Raw genomic sequence first — 16,313 nt, 5'->3', positions numbered from 1 at the left:
AGTAAGGATATATCAGGCTTAACAATCGACACTTGGCATGCGAAGTAATTCACCTTATTTAATTTAGTAATAATAAACTAAAATAAAGTAATACATATTTATATTCATATTGCTGAAATTACCGGAATGCTGTGAACTAATCGAACAAATACATCGATATAGTGAATCCGATATCATCCCTCATTGAATCCCGTTCATTAAAAATGGTGTTATTTAAATCTTGTACAAGTCTGCGATGTTCATTTATAGGGTAGTTTTTCTTGGAACTTTTGCACGACAAACAGCACGAATAAGGTAAACAACCGGTTTATGCCAATTATAACATTTCACTTCTCGAAAGCTACGAATGCTTACCCATTATGTGCTTTTTGTGATATGGAAAAAAATACGAGCGTTAGAAGTGTAGCGCTGTACAGATGGGTACTCGTGTTAGAAGTTTAGCGCTGTACAGATATGTACGCGTGTTAGAAGTGTAGCGCTGTACAGATGTGTACGTGTGTTAAAAGTGTAGCGCTGTACAAATGTGTACGCGTGTTAGAAGTGTAGCGCTGTACAGATGTGTACACGTGTAAGAAGTGTAGCGCTGTGCAGATGTGTACACGTGTTAGAAGTGTAGCGCTGTACAGATGTGTACGCGTGTTAGAAGTGTAGCGCTGTACAGATGTGTACACGTGTTAGAAGTGTAGCGCTGTACATATGTGTACGCGTGTAAGAAGTGTAGCGCTGTACAGATGTGTATACGTGTTAGAAGTGTAGCGCTGTACAGATGTGTACGCGTGTAAGAAGTGTAGCGCTGTACAGATGTGTACACGTGTAAGAAGTGTATCGCTGTACAGATGTGTACGCGTGTAAGAAGTGTAGCGCTGTACAGATGTTACAGGAGCGGCCTTAACAATGTTCAGTGCTAATATCAGTCGCCGACAACATGATAGCAAATATAGTACTAATAACTCAGACATCGCAATACGGAAAGCCGTATTATATGTTTAATAATCTTAAATCTCTGTTGTTATAAAAAAAAACTCACGAATTTTTGTATGGGAAATTCTCATGTCGTACCGATATTGTCGAAGTCGGTCGAATATTTAAAATAATATAAATAAAAATATACTCCGGCTACTGGTATGATATGGAAACGGAAAACGCTGGTAGCGAATACGGTTTCAAGCATTTCGGTGCTAAATACAATATGTGCTAGTGGCCGAAATGCGATATGATATAACACAAATTTCATGTATTTAAAGGGACTGTCAACCACGACGACGAAGAAAAGAAAAGTTGTAAAATACCGCATTTTTTACAATTATTACATAATATTGATTAAAATATCATGACTGGTATATTACATTACTTGACAAAAGTTGTTAAGTTTTCATATTTTTAGACGGTTTGGTAATAAATTTTACTGGGTATGTCTACCAGGTAACTACCAGTCAACTATAAATAACGCCAGTAGATTGATCATCGTCGTCACGTGGTTAATCTAGGAAAATGCAAACTGTGCATGCGTAATGAATTGTATATATTTTATCTATAAAATGATCAATCTACTTGCGTTATTTATAGTGTGTATATTGTTATGTCACCTATTTTCGCGATGTACTTTCGATTTCACATCGCGAAATTGTATATCCGAATATACTGAAAATATGAACTTTTTTCAAGTAATGTAATATACCGATCGTGATATGTTGATCAATATAAACTAATAATTGTAAAAAATACGGTATTTTAGAACTTTTCTTTTTTCGTCATTCGTGGTTGACAGTCCCTTTAAAGTGAAGCTATAAATGTCAAGAAAAAAAACAATAAATGAAAAAATTGTACAAAATGGACAGGTGTAATGTTATTTGGATAGCATTACAAGTATAGTGTAAAGTTAAAGCGAGTAAACAGCGAGTTTACTACCTTTATATATTTGAATGTAAAAAACACCACATTTCTTAATACTGTAATTCACGATCTGTATGAATGCTGCAAATGTTCGTAGCTTTTTACCTATGTACTTATTTAATTATTTATTTTTTCACTTTGAGTTACACCATTTAGGATAAGGATCAAAGACACTTTCATTCATGCACATTTACACGCCTGTTTCCTACCAATGATGTCGAGCGCTTGTCAACGTTTCTCTAGGTTCTGTCAAACAAAAAGTCCATGTCTCGTGTAAACCTTGCGAGACTTTAACATTCGGACATCCGGCTCCATAGCAGAAAGCCATAACCGCTTTGTCGCAGACACTGTATAATAACTTTTATTGGCTTTTTGGAGACCAACATTCCCGCCAATTCACGTCTACTGCGAGATTAACGCGTGCGTATAGCCGGATTACCTCGGTAAACATCGTTTATGAGAGAGACAATCCGCTCTGCAAAACTTCGTATTTATACAGATGAGCAGAATGCGTCCACATCAAAAGTGGCGGATTTTCCCTCATGATCGCGTATTTGTCGACTGTTGTTAATGCTGTAATAGGGAAACGGACTTGTAGATAAGACATGTACGACATCTGTTTGTTTACATGGTGTCCGAGCGCCGAAATATTCGCGTTCGTTGTGTTCGCACGGTGAATCGGGGTGAGTTGTGGAATTCTATTATTTACCGACATCTGAACGATTGTTTGAATCTTAAGTGATGGATTAGCCCAGGTGTGAAGCTAGCCGGCGTTATCACGACGTGCATGTTTAAAGTATTGCGTGCATCTCGAGGTGTTTATTGATAGGATAAATATTGTGAACAATATGAACGAATTACACGTGCGCGGAACAACAGCGGAGACTTCGGTAATCCGGACAATTGAATATTTGTTCTCAATATAAGTATCGTTCTGGTTAAACTGGGCTAAATGCATGAGCATAAAGTGTCTGCCTAGATAAGCATGTACATTCCGCACAGACTAATCAGAGACGACACTTTCCGCCCTGGATTTTTGTTTAGACAAGACTTCCTTTTAACGAAAGATTACACTACAGCGTTACATGTCGTCTCTAGTGATTACACTACAGCGTTACATGTCGTCTCTAGTTACACTACAGCGTTACATGTCGTCTCTAGTTACACTACAGCGTTACATGTCGTCTCTAGTGATTACACTACAGCGTTACATGTCGTCTCTAGTGATTACACTACAGCGTTACATGTCGTCTCTAGTTTACACTACAGCGTTACATGTCGTCTGTAGTGATTACACTACAGCGTTACATGTCGTCTCTAGATTACACTACAGCGTTACATGTCGTCTCTAGATTACACTACAGCGTTACATGTCGTCTCTAGTTACACTACAGCGTTACATGTCGTCTCTAGATTACACTACAGCGTTACATGTCGTCTCTAGTTACACTACAGCGTTACATGTCGTCTCTAGATTACACTACAGCGTTACATGTCGTCTCTAGTTAGGCTGTGCGAACTGTACAGGCTAATCTTGTATGACACTACAGCGTTACATGTCGTCTCTAGTTAGGCTGATTACACTACAGCGTTACATGTCGTCTCTAGTTAGGCTGTGCGAACTGTACAGGCTAATCTTGTATGACACTTAACGCTCATGTATTAAGACCAGTTTTCTCAGAGCAAAGCTTATAAAGTAATTAATATGAATGGCTAATACGCGCACGAAACCACAACGGGGCCTTTGGTTATCAGAGACATATTTGTTCTCAATATTATCTCAGAATTTGGAAGACCTTCATTGCTAGCAAATGAACACAACAATCGTGTAAATGCGAGAGTCTTCACAACTTTTACGTGTATCTATTTCCCCATAACAATCCCTCCCTCCATTCTCTCCACATCGTCATCTGTGCACATGCCCCCTCTATCTTCATGGGTTTGACTCCCTGCCATCTTTAACCATTCTCTATCTGCCAGAAGGTCTGTTTCTTTTTCTAGTTTCTCTAGCCAGTCGTCCTCTCATGTCCAATCTCCATTTTGCGTCAAAGAACAATAGTAGTTATTTTATTATCTTGACCGTTAATGTATGTATGATCTAGGTGAAAATGAAAATGTCGCAGACAGGGCGGGCTCGTATGACATGAAGAAAAGAACAAACCCAATATGGTTGATTGAAAAAGGTCATTTTTAGTGCCATACAACAGCTAAAACTAGAAAAGATTTTTTCTGGAGTGACATAATGGGAGCTAAAACATGCCCTTTGAGATATACGAAAACAGGTATATGAAAAACAGGTTCTTACAAGGTATATACAATTGAATATATAAATATACGTTGAATGCTCTGCACTCTATTTTTTGTTAATGATTCTCATAAATCACACACGGCAAATTATGGTTCTTCCTTTACAATTCTAGAATACACTATAGCGGAAACACGAATTGCAAGTCGAAATTCCATAGAGGTACATGTGTGACTGTAAATAAGTGGCTGTAATATTTGCTACATAAGTCTTAATGCCGATACTCACAAACATGATAAAATAAGAATCGTATGTAGTATTTGTATAATCAGTGATTCAATACATAAAACGTATGATTACCAGCATGACTGTTTCGTAATTACACGAACGCAGATGTAAAGTTACAACTTTAATTCTTAATAATCTTCGTTCTGGGAAAACTGGACTTATTGAAAGTGCGTAAGGTGTCGTCCCAGATTAGAATGTACAGTCCGCGAAGACTCATCAAGGACGACACTTTCCGCCGAGACTGAATTTGCGTTTAGAAAAGACTTCGTTAAATCAAAAAAATCTATAGAAGCGGAAAGTGTCGTTCTTGCCAAACGAAGCACGTGTAGATTGCGATTGATGTTATTTAAAAACAAGATTTACCCGAGGGACCAATTGCGCTCACCCAATGATTTACCCGAGGGACCAATTGCGCTCACCCGATTTACCCGAGGGACCAATTGCGCTCACCCGATTTTGTTACACCAATAATTTGCCAACGGCCGAAATATGGTTAGAATAAAGGTTATGACTAAGTTTCATAAAAATTGACAAATACCAGTTACATATTATTACATATATTATTACATATATTTACACACTAATTCTTGACTGACAATGACTGTGTGACCTTATTAACTAGAATGTTGACAAACATTCTTACCATTTTACTAAGTGACATAGGTTAACCCCACACGACTCTTTTCGAACTAGGCCTATGTATTATTCGGACAAACAGACGGACAAGTTTCGTTAAGATTGGACAATATAATTTTGACTCTATGGGGTTTATAAGTGAAATGGCGACGTTCGTAAAGGCGAACAATCTCTCCTTGCATAGTACCCCACTATCTTCATAATCCCTCCCTCCACTATCTCACCATCTTCCTCCTTTCCCCAAGTCTGCCTCTGTCCCGATGTATTCAATTTGCACGCAATGTATCTTCCACTGACCATCTTCCTTAAGTAGTTCGCTTGCGAAAGGCTTATGTGCACACTCAAACAAAAGTCCAACTTCAAAACTACCACGAAGGTTACATCACTAAGTGGTTAACAAAAAAGGTGAGTCCATTAGAAAACCAGTCGGAATTTTTCGTGTGGCATTATTTTTCCCAAAGAGGCTGATTTGATTACGCTTAAGTTGAATGCATGCATACTGAGACAGACTTTCAAACGAGGGATCTAGGTACCGAGATTGAAGGTCAAGGTCAGATTCAATGTCAATGGTAACATTAAAGAAATCTGTGTTTTGAGGCTATATACATACAGAACGTAAAGGTACCCCTTAGTTCACAAAAAGGGACTCTTTAATAAGCCTTTTACTTCTATAAATTAAATAAAAGGAAGTGTGGATATTTAGTGGGAATAGGTTTGCCATGCATTTACCGCGATTGAAATACGACCGGCCTCTCTAAAGTGTATACACTCCTATATAATCCATCTGTTTAGCTCGTTTACAATTTGAAGCACTCGTAAACAGCATTAAAAGATTAGTTAAGAGCTAACACTTTTCGGCATCCCCCCTTTTTAGTTGGAGTGTTTTAACTAAAAATAGTCACCTAAGCTTATATTTACGATTCTGTTTAAACTATCGATAATAAAATAAACTGTATAATACTTGTCCCCAATTGTTTGCAGTATTAAATTATTTCGCTCCTTTTTGATTGTCGACAGTTTTATAGCCCCACCTCTAGTTCCCCTGGACTAAATATGTGCCAAGATTTATTCTTCCCGTTTATAGATGTCACATTTTCATGTTTCTGTCAATATTTGCCCTTTTGTTTCCCGTATTTGCTCGCGATAAAGCGTAGTTTCATCTATCGAAGGGTCACGTGACCTTCAGAAGCACGTGACCACTCCTGGGGCGCTTTCGATTGGCGATAAGACACGTTGCGCGCCCATTAACTGAAATGTGTTTCTTCAACAACACACGCGTTTATCTATCTGTTTTCTTGTAATCAAAGTAGTAAATACCTATCTTCTTGTTGGTCTACAGAATAAATGATCCGCAAAGCTGCGTTTAAAAATATTGTTTAATTTCATATTGATCTTGGCAAATAGATACAATAGATTCCATTATGTTCAGTTAATTGGTGTTGCTGTTGTATTTTATTCATTCCAAGCAAAGAAAAAGAGCTTAAATACATGTTTGTTCATCGATTCATATGTATCTAATGAATACTTATGTTGTATTTTGGAAAAATATGCACTTTTTATCTTACACGTGAAAAAAGCCTAACAAATGTGTATTATTTCGTGGCAAATGTGATTACTAATGATTAATTTAAACGGTAAAACCGCGAATGCGCGGTAAGATGTAAGCTGAATGAAATAACAAAATGCATTGATAATCGATTTAGCGAAATGTGCTTCATCACTGTGTGCCGCTTCTTAGGTGACTGAAAAGTGGCCGAATTTTACACTGACATGTTCCGGGGACATAAACCACTCAAAAACAAACATGGATTTGAATTCGCGAATATTTATTACAATAGAAGCACGCTTAGATGTCCAAATTTAAGCTATTCGTCGAAAGAATGGGTTCTCGGCGATCGCCCACGGAATCGATGACATGTCATTTATTTTCTACAGATATGGGTGCTTAAGATTTCATAGCGATCTGATTTTTGCACGGGCGATGTGCACTTGAAATAAAGCAAGGTCATGAAAGTCGCAAACGACAATTGAGCAAAATGGCTGACATATTGTTTGCACTGAACAGAATTTCCTCGCAGCACGTGCCTGACGACTCGTTGCTATGTGACACGTGTTGGTCACGTGTGGTGCCCGCAAGCTTCTATCAATGCTGATGGTAGAACCATAAACAATGAAACTTGATCGTTTACAATATTTTTGAAAACCTATACTCACTAGAAATAAAATCATTGTTGGTGACATTGCACCTGTTTATTATGAATAATAATAATTCAAGATGTCCTCGGTGGTATTCTTATTTGATATCTAAGAAATATATTAATTATTAAATGTAAATACGGTCAATAATATATTTTAGAAGGATACAATTGACAATAATTTTTCAGGATGAAACTGTTGAGTATTTGAGTTTTTAAATGCTCACACAGAAAGCCATATTAAAATATTCATAAAGAAATTGTTATATCTAATTTCGGATAACAGGACATCAATTTTCTCATAATCAAAATCCGTTGCAGCATTGATTGACGTAATTCGTTGCAAGTTTCCAACTGTAAATTCAGTGATTAAGGTACTATAAAGCACTTTATCGAAGCTGCCAAAACCTACGAAATCAGAAAACTGTGATATACAACGAGATAGTCGATGACATTCAAACAAGTGCCATAACTCCCATGAAAAAAAATCGTATTTGCGATTCTCATGACAATTTTATTTTGCAAGTCACCGATATCACATGTTTGCAGTTTACAACACGGTTTTCAAAGACGTGTTATATACGAATTATTTGTCAATTTGCGATAAGAATTAAACAATTTGGCATGATACGGTTGTGACGATCAGCCAAACGTTGATTAGAAATCGATGTTTGTAGAGTGATAGTCTAATCTGCGGCAATCGAAAAGCACCCTATATCACACATGGCCTTTGACAGATTTACAGCATTAAGCTGTCAAAGAATCAGTCGGGACTCCCGCGTTTTTTACGAGCGTGTTTATCAATTCACGAGGTAGCTGTGGTTGGTGTTTCAAGTTGTGCCGTTTAGACAATTAGGAAAAATAGTGCTAGGAATAAAAGCTAATAAGGCTCTTTTTTTAACAACATCATAACTACAATAATCATCATCGCAAAAAATTCATTATCAGCGGCATAAACAGCATCAGTAGCTTCGGTTTGTCGCGATCAATACAGTATACACGCTAAATGGCGCACTTTTCATAACTCCGTGGCATGCATTCTTGACTTACCGTGCGTGGGTGTATTAAGAAGTTTATGAAGTCCTTCCGGGCCAGAGGCCGCATTATGTGAAGACTCGGAGTGTGTCCCAGCACTCATACCTATTTTGCTAACTAGACTCACGAAAGTTGGGACACATTTTTGAGTAATTTCCAGTAATTAATTAATTAGTTTGTAATTATTGATTTTTTTTAATGTTGGTGTGGTCTCATGTGGTGAGGGGAAACCGGAGTGCCCGGAGGATACCCACCTGTCGGTTATGGTGACCACCTACCAAACTCACATGCGTCGGGAACGGGGATATACCAACCACTGCGGTAACCGGACAGCCTCTTGACTAACTATTTTTCCGTGTTTCGTTATAACAGAATCACCACTTTCATAACGTGTGTAGTTATACCAGAATCATTAATTTCATCACGTGTGTCGTTATGGCAGAACGTTGATTTGTGCCGTTATAACAGGATCATCATTCTCATTGTGTGTGCCGTTATAACTGAATCACCACTTTCATTATGTGAGTGGGTAATGCAGGGTCACCATTTTGATGACGTGTTGTTATATAAGAAAAACATATTTTATTTGAATGTGTCTTAATAACAGAGTGTTTTGTGCATTTATAAATGGATTTCAGAGGGATTCTTTCACATATCGCATCGAAATGGACGCGTTGATCGGGTAACAAGAGGCATTCCAAAACCACAGACAACCCGGAGCCTTTCGCTAGTTCCGGATGTGAAACTCCTATCAAACTGCAACTCAGTTAACAGCCCCAGTGCAATACCATTGTAAGTTAACAGCCCCAGTGCAATACCATTGTAAGTTAACAGCCCCAGTGCAATACCATTGTAAGTTAACAGCCCCAGTGCAATACCATTGTAAGTTAATAGCCTCAGTGCAATACCATTGTAAGTTAACAGCCCCAGTGCAATACCATTGTAAGTTAACAGCCCCAGTGCAATACCATAGTAAGTTAACAGCCCCAGTGCAATACCATTGTAAGTTAACAGCCCCAGTGCAATACCATTGTAAGTTAACAGCCCCAGTGCAATACCATTGTAAGTTAACAGCCCCAGTGCAATACCATTGTAAGTTAACAGCCCCAGTGCAATACCATTGTATAAAGAATAATATGCACAAAGCGTTTCTAAAAGACATCTTACCGACCACAAAAAACATTGAAAGGATCTAAATAAAGGTTTGGTGATTGTAAATGATAGTTTTTCTACACACGTGATATTGTGAAATGCATCTGGACTACCGGTATACCGATAAAGTACATATCGTTTCGTACACAGCATACGATAAAGTATACATTATATGCACACCCATAACTATCGAGCATAATCATATCCACATCATTTTTTTTACACACGGAATATTGTTATGGGAAATAAAACTTATTTTTATGCCCCCGGATCGAATGATCGGGGGTATATTTTTTTTTGCCTGTCTGTCATTGTGTGTATCTGTCTGTCCCAAAACTTTAACCTTGTTCAATAGCAATATTGACGATAGCAACTTGATATTTGGCATGCATGTGTATCTCATGGAGCTGCACATTTTGAGTGGTGAAAGGTCAAGGTCATCCGTCAAGGTCAAAGGTCAAATATACTGCTTCAAAGCGCAGTAGGGGAATGTCTTGTTCTTCTTAGAACAGATGCCATTTCAAGACATATTTACTTATTTTCGGTGGACATGAACTCTAACGTATTGTGTGCAAGAAACATAAGTATCGGGAGATCAAGCCTGCGACCTCTAGATTGCTGGGCCAATGTGTCACTACATGCAGAAGATGTTCGTCCGCCGTTGCATGGAGTGTGTCCGAGTGAATATTTATGATGGCCTGTGTGAGCTTAGGTAACATATTATCTAACTGCAGTAGAGTGTTTTTCAAATATTCAATTTGGCTACTTACCGGTATTTGCGTGGGTGGTAAATCTATGTCAGTTTATTAAATATAATTTTCGGGGCACGTCCGCCATTCTTCTCCGTGCGACGAAGTATCTGCGACATGAATACATCAAAGGTTTCGGAGTCAAACAAGAAGTTCATAACACTCGCCTCCATTCCCCCATCGCACTCGATGTGAATATTGCACTGTTAAAAATCGGGCAACTGCAAAAGCGGTCTGCCTTTCATGACAGTTTTCCTAAATCCCAACCTATCAAAATGGCTTATATATTTACATATACGTTTTTCGTGCGATTACAGAGGTAATCATCCAATATGGGATGACACCTGTGTTGGTTTCGCCTTGAATAGCTCATTATAATGGTTCACTAATATTTCCCGGGTGTTTTGCCATGTTTTTTCTTTGAAGTCGAAACCTGTCTGCTCTGACTTCAAATCCCGAAAACGCTTTTTATTCGCTTTTATTCCTACTGTCACGTTAAGAAGGCGCTTGATTTCGACAATACTGCCCCTGCTCCCTCTGATTTAGAAGTTGGATTTCACCTCTGCGCGACAAGGTTCCACACAAAAGCAGTCGACAACAACGCAATGAGTATGAAATAATTTATACAGTAAACTCATCGAAGCAAAAGCAGTATTTGTTGGCGGTTTTCGCCGCTCTGCGTGTCCATTTTACGCGCATTTACAGAAGGTAGCATACAAATAATGGCTGGTTCGGTAGGAACGTTCCGCGGTCACAATGGTAGAAAATCTGATTAAAACAGCGAGTGATTTATTATAAAAAAATCAAAAATCAAAATTGAATTAGTGCATGGAGTGTAAATTCCGAGGTCCTACTGTTGACAGTTTTGAATGAAGACGACATTACTCTACGGACAGAGAAGCGGCGATCGCAAATGGCATACAATCGCGACGGAATCGCAAAAGTATTATTTACGAGGCGATAAATGCTCATTTCAAAAGCTGAGATCGTGGCAGAATTGTTGTTTTCTAATGAATGTTGTAGTCGCGTTTCTTATCCAATTTGTATATGCAACCAAAAATCATCTTGTGTCTATAAATTGCAATAATGTAGAAACGAATGCATAAGAAGTATGCAAGTGCACATATTCATATGCTGAATAACATGAATCAAAGGTTTGATTTCTTTTCAATTCGGTTTTGCTTATTGGTTGATTGGTTTACTTGGCAAGTCCGAATAAGAAATGCTTCGCACAATATACTTTACCATACTATATACTTTAACGGGGCCTTTTCACAGACTTTGGCATGTTTTGAAGTTTATCATAAAATATTTTATATTGATACATTGAATCTAAAAAGCTCCAATACAAGAATACAATTAAAGAAAGGAAATAAGAAACCCTCAACTGGTCTCGAACCACTGACCGCGGAGTAAAAGTCTATCTCTTCGTCTCGGCCACCCGCGCCCACACAATGAGTGATGAATTTTATACTATATAAGCAATTTTCGTAGTATCGCAGAATATAACGAAAACAACAAAACTCTCCAAATTATTCAATCGTTTCGTATTAAATTATTTTCAGGTTTTTAAATCGTACAAAGATGCATATAATGGATATTTTAGAGCATGGTAAATGTTCAGTATTACTGTTTCCTCACAAATATCATAACTTCAACGAAAATTTGCCAATCCTAACATTTTTTTTTAATTTCGTCAATTTTCCGAAACGTAAAAAGTCCCCTTTAAGACGCATTTTTTTTTCTAAATTTTAGGAACGTCGTAATAAATGAATATGTTATAGGTGTATATAAAAACAATTGTTAAGATAACATGACGTGGATAAATTAATTAATAGCACTTAAACATTCGCAATATTATATTTTTGACAAGGGACAAAAGCTAGGAAGAGGAAACCTGACTCAACAACAGTGTAATTGCAATACTTTCCACTCTAATGCCTCGGTCACACTGTCACGAATCAGAGCTACGAATGAGCTACGATTCAATCGGCTACGAATGACAACGGAATTGTCAAAATTCGTAGGCCGCTACGATTTCAGTACGGAGCACAACGAATTTACCATCAAAATGTTGGAAAACGAACAAGGAAATGTACGGACTGCTATTGATCGAAGCGATTTAGTAAGGAGCGCCACGAATCGATACGATAAAACTACGAATCCGCTATGGTCTGGTACGATTAAGTACGATGCTACGCGAATCAGTACGATATAACTACGGATCCGCTACGGTCTAGTACAGGTAAGTACGAACTAGAACGGTCCGCTGCGAAGCAGTGGGAATTGCGAAGGAATGGTACAGACAGGAAGGAACGAACTACGATTGAACATATTGCGCTCCAGCATCTTGTATTGGCATACACAGAATGCCTCCCAAAAAGAGAACATGCAAGCGGCAGCAATAGCGCGTAACAGAAAAAATGGAATCAGCCGTGTCTGGGGAAGAGTCTACCTTCTCCATCCAAAACCAAGAGCCGGGTCGTCTTAAAAGCTAGTCTCTTATCCACCATCTCCTTTTTCTTCTCTGACCTGATGAAGTATGATATAATTGATGTACAAGGATTATAGATTATGCTTAGGAAAGTATGATTAATTTTGTATTTTATTATGTCGGCTATTAATTTAACAATTATGAAATCACGTAAAAGTAGGAGCAAGATTCAAAAGAAATTTGAGGCAGACACTTACATGCAAATAAAAAAAATGTATTACTAGTAAGTTCAAATTCGAATCTTTTAAAAATACGTAACCTTTAGCACAAAGCTATACTAGTCATACGATATTGAATCATTATTACCTCTGTGCACATTGTCAAGCAGCTCGACTACGGCCACTGCATTTTGTGCCATATCAATATCCAAGTGTAACAAATTAATCGCAAAAGCAAGTTGCTGGTGGTCCATGATTTTGAATTCAACAAATACAAGTACGGTTGCTTTGTAATTTCAATGATGTATTTCAGTAGCAATTTATTGTAGTGGACAATACATGTCCGTACTGTTTCGTGATGAAATGTAGTACATCGTACACGATCGTGCAAATTCCTGCCTATCCGTAGTACAACGTACTAGAACCTTGGCTTTCCGTAGTATATCCGTGGAATAATCGTAGCTAATACGTAGCGTAACCGTACCGCTCCGTAGTTCTTCGTATCAATCCGTAGAAGTCCTTGAAAATCTTTGGGCTCACGAAAAAGGTACGGCCGACTACGGTGTCGTTACGCACAAGTACGGATCAGTACGGTTTAGTACGGACTGCTACAGATACGCTACGGTCGATAAATTCGTAGCAATTTTTTGAACATGTTCAAAATTTGTCAAGAGTCGCTACGGACATCCAAAAACTACTTCGACTGATCACGGATCAATTACGGAGAGCCACGGTCCAGAAAGGATAGCTACGAACTGTGCCGAAAAGTATTCGTAGCTCGTTCGTAGCTCTGATTCGTGACAGTGTGACCGAGGCAATATGCTATGTATCGTTTGGAGGAAGTTTCTTCCTAGCGTAAATCCAGTTAAAGCGGAAAGGGACGTCCCTAATTGGCCCGTGCGGATTGCACATGCTAATCAGGGTCGACACTCTACGCACATGCATTAAGACCCGATTGCACAGAGCGAGGTTCAAATGTTTTTAAATATATGGTCGTCATGCCGGAGAATGTGGATTTCCTTTTTATTGTTGTACAATTATAAGCTTGTTCCGTGCCTTATAAACATTAAATATCTTCTATACAGCGGTACATGTATCAAATATGTAAACGACAACACATATGTCAGATTTTGTTTTCCGTCATAGTGAAAATCGCGTAAACTGATACCTCGTCCCTTTCTCCTTCCGTCTTAAGATGTATTTTAAACTCACCAAAGTGAATTAATGGGTCCGCTTAACCCGAGCATTAATCGAGTTCGGATCGTTATTACAAGCACCGATCATAGTAATTACACATGCGCTCTGATTGGAAAGCAAGGGCCCGTTTGCGACTCATTTAAACCAATTAAATGAAATGTTTAGCACCCCAAGTCATTTGAGGCGTACGAGAGAGTGACAATAATCGTCGTAAGGTTATTTTAAGTGCCGCTAAGAGACAAATTAGAGCTGGTTGCCATTGTGCAGTACAAAACACCCGATTACAGGGTATCTCATTCTCTCGTGCCGTTGGTCAAAATAATGTGATATATGTCTCAACTGTTTAGCGAACGCCGATACTGTTCACGAAGGATGAATGCCAAGATCTTATCTCGCGGCGTGTGGATACCTAATAGCTGTACGTTTTCGCTTTGTAACATAAGTTCATAATTTCTAGCTTGGAAGAACGACTTCACGTGTTTTTGTTTACTCTAAAAAGCGCCTTATAGGCTAAAATCAGTGTTAACCTTCTCGTCCAATGAACAACAGACACACGTTATTGAAAGTTAGAGTTTAACCCATTTATGCAAAGCGTCTAGAAAAAAGGCATTGGAAAACAGCGTCAATCCCATGTCGTCGATTGAAAGACAGCATTTGGACTGTGCCTTCTTTGCTCGTACATATACACATGTACACTAATCGCACCTACTGGCAATGAGGACCCGCCATGCATAACCTGCACTTCTTTTTATTCACAAACTTGCATTCTTTTTGGCATTCTTGGCAAATAATTATGCGAAAAACCACTTTCGGATAGTCAAGTCCCGCAATACAATAACCGTGTTTGCCTGAAAATGCACACAATTATGCGCATAACACATTCTTATATTCTATGATTAATTGGTTCGTCCATGAAACTACTATCTAGCTATTGGTATACATGTGTACTCAGCACACATTTTTCGTGGATCGGAATCCAGTAATCTCGTGCATGTCATCTTGTGTGCAAGTGATCCCCGTGTTGATAATAACCTGTTCTTTTAATGAACATGCTTTTTTTACAGTTTCAGCTGAGGGACATTAAGCGTTTAATCTTTTAGTCTAAAGTGAAGAGACTCGGCTTGCCATTATTTTCGATGCGGATTCAACGCTATGTTCATCATCGTATTGTGGTCGGAAATTGATTGCGACGGGCGGCGACACATGTCGTGAACAGTGCAAACATGTCGACGCTGAAAGGTGTCGTGTTTCCGGTTTTGAAATATAACACGTCTGATAAATTATGACAGGTTTAGGTGAAACAAGCCCTATCAGTTTCAACCCTTCGATTTACCGTGGAATTACGTCCTTCAAGTGCGCTCTACTCAAGTCGCTCACGTCGGCCAACTGACGCCCGTCGACTTTTGTATTCCTACGCTCTAAATAGCGCTAAGTATTTCTAAAAGTCTTATTAAGCATCTAAAAGAAGTCCGAAATGTCTTCGGGGTGTGGCAACAGATCGTCTCTGAAAATATCGCGATTTGGATCAAACTCTCACGCCGATTCTAGTGTAGTAATTAATGTCCATTGTGTCCCGACTCATTTTCTTTATATTGCCCCAAAAAGCAACTGTATGACTTAGCCTGCAGTGGTTTCCGACGGCCGCTGAAAGTGTTTGAAAACTGATAGTTTCCACGTTGAAATTCAAGGCTCCTTTTTGTTGGGCAATTGTGCGGCTGTTAAACGGGTTCATCCCTTACAAATGAGGACAACAATTAGAGGACCACGGAGCCTAGACCTGTCAAAACAGACCGTAATTGTGTTTTTTATTTTATACAATACGCAACATGGATTCTCTTACCTGAAATGAAGCGAAATAAATTGAATTAAACGAATGTTATTGTGTGTATTTGTTTGTTATGGTCGTGTTCTGTTTGTTTTGCGCAAGATGGAGAATTCCACGTTGTGATTTTGATGTCATATTCCATGTCCAATTCAAACTATAGAATAACAATCTACTACAAATCAATTTCGATAGAATAAACATCTGGGTAATTCATATTTACCTTAACTATAAAAAGTATGGTTTCGTACGAAATTCAATTCAGTGAAATACTATCGTTCAGCTAGTCACAAACATTTACGAAATCATAGTAGAAAAACTAATTATAAGTTTAACTGACATGTTCAAAGATTATTTGGACTAATCTTTCTGCAAAATTAATATCAAGAAGCAAAGTTCGACCATTTAGGCATTAGATCTTCGCAGCAAAATTACGTATGCGCTATGTT

At 38.3% G+C, this 16,313-nt stretch overlaps 1 long non-coding RNA gene across 1 annotated transcript; it reads left to right on the top strand.

The window, feature by feature from the left end:
- The first annotated feature begins 8,499 nt into the window (after positions 1–8,499).
- LOC127838626 (uncharacterized) lies at positions 8,500–15,916 on the top strand. The gene is made up of 3 exons (XR_008029889.1): positions 8,500–8,613; positions 8,931–9,084; positions 15,107–15,916. It is a non-coding gene; the product is annotated as an uncharacterized LOC127838626 (long non-coding RNA).
- Positions 15,917–16,313: the final 397 nt, after the last annotated feature.

This window comes from Dreissena polymorpha, chromosome 7, assembly GCF_020536995.1.
Source record: "Dreissena polymorpha isolate Duluth1 chromosome 7, UMN_Dpol_1.0, whole genome shotgun sequence".
NCBI lineage: Eukaryota > Metazoa > Mollusca > Bivalvia > Myida > Dreissenidae > Dreissena > Dreissena polymorpha.
This window is presented reverse-complemented; position numbering and strand designations above follow the sequence as displayed.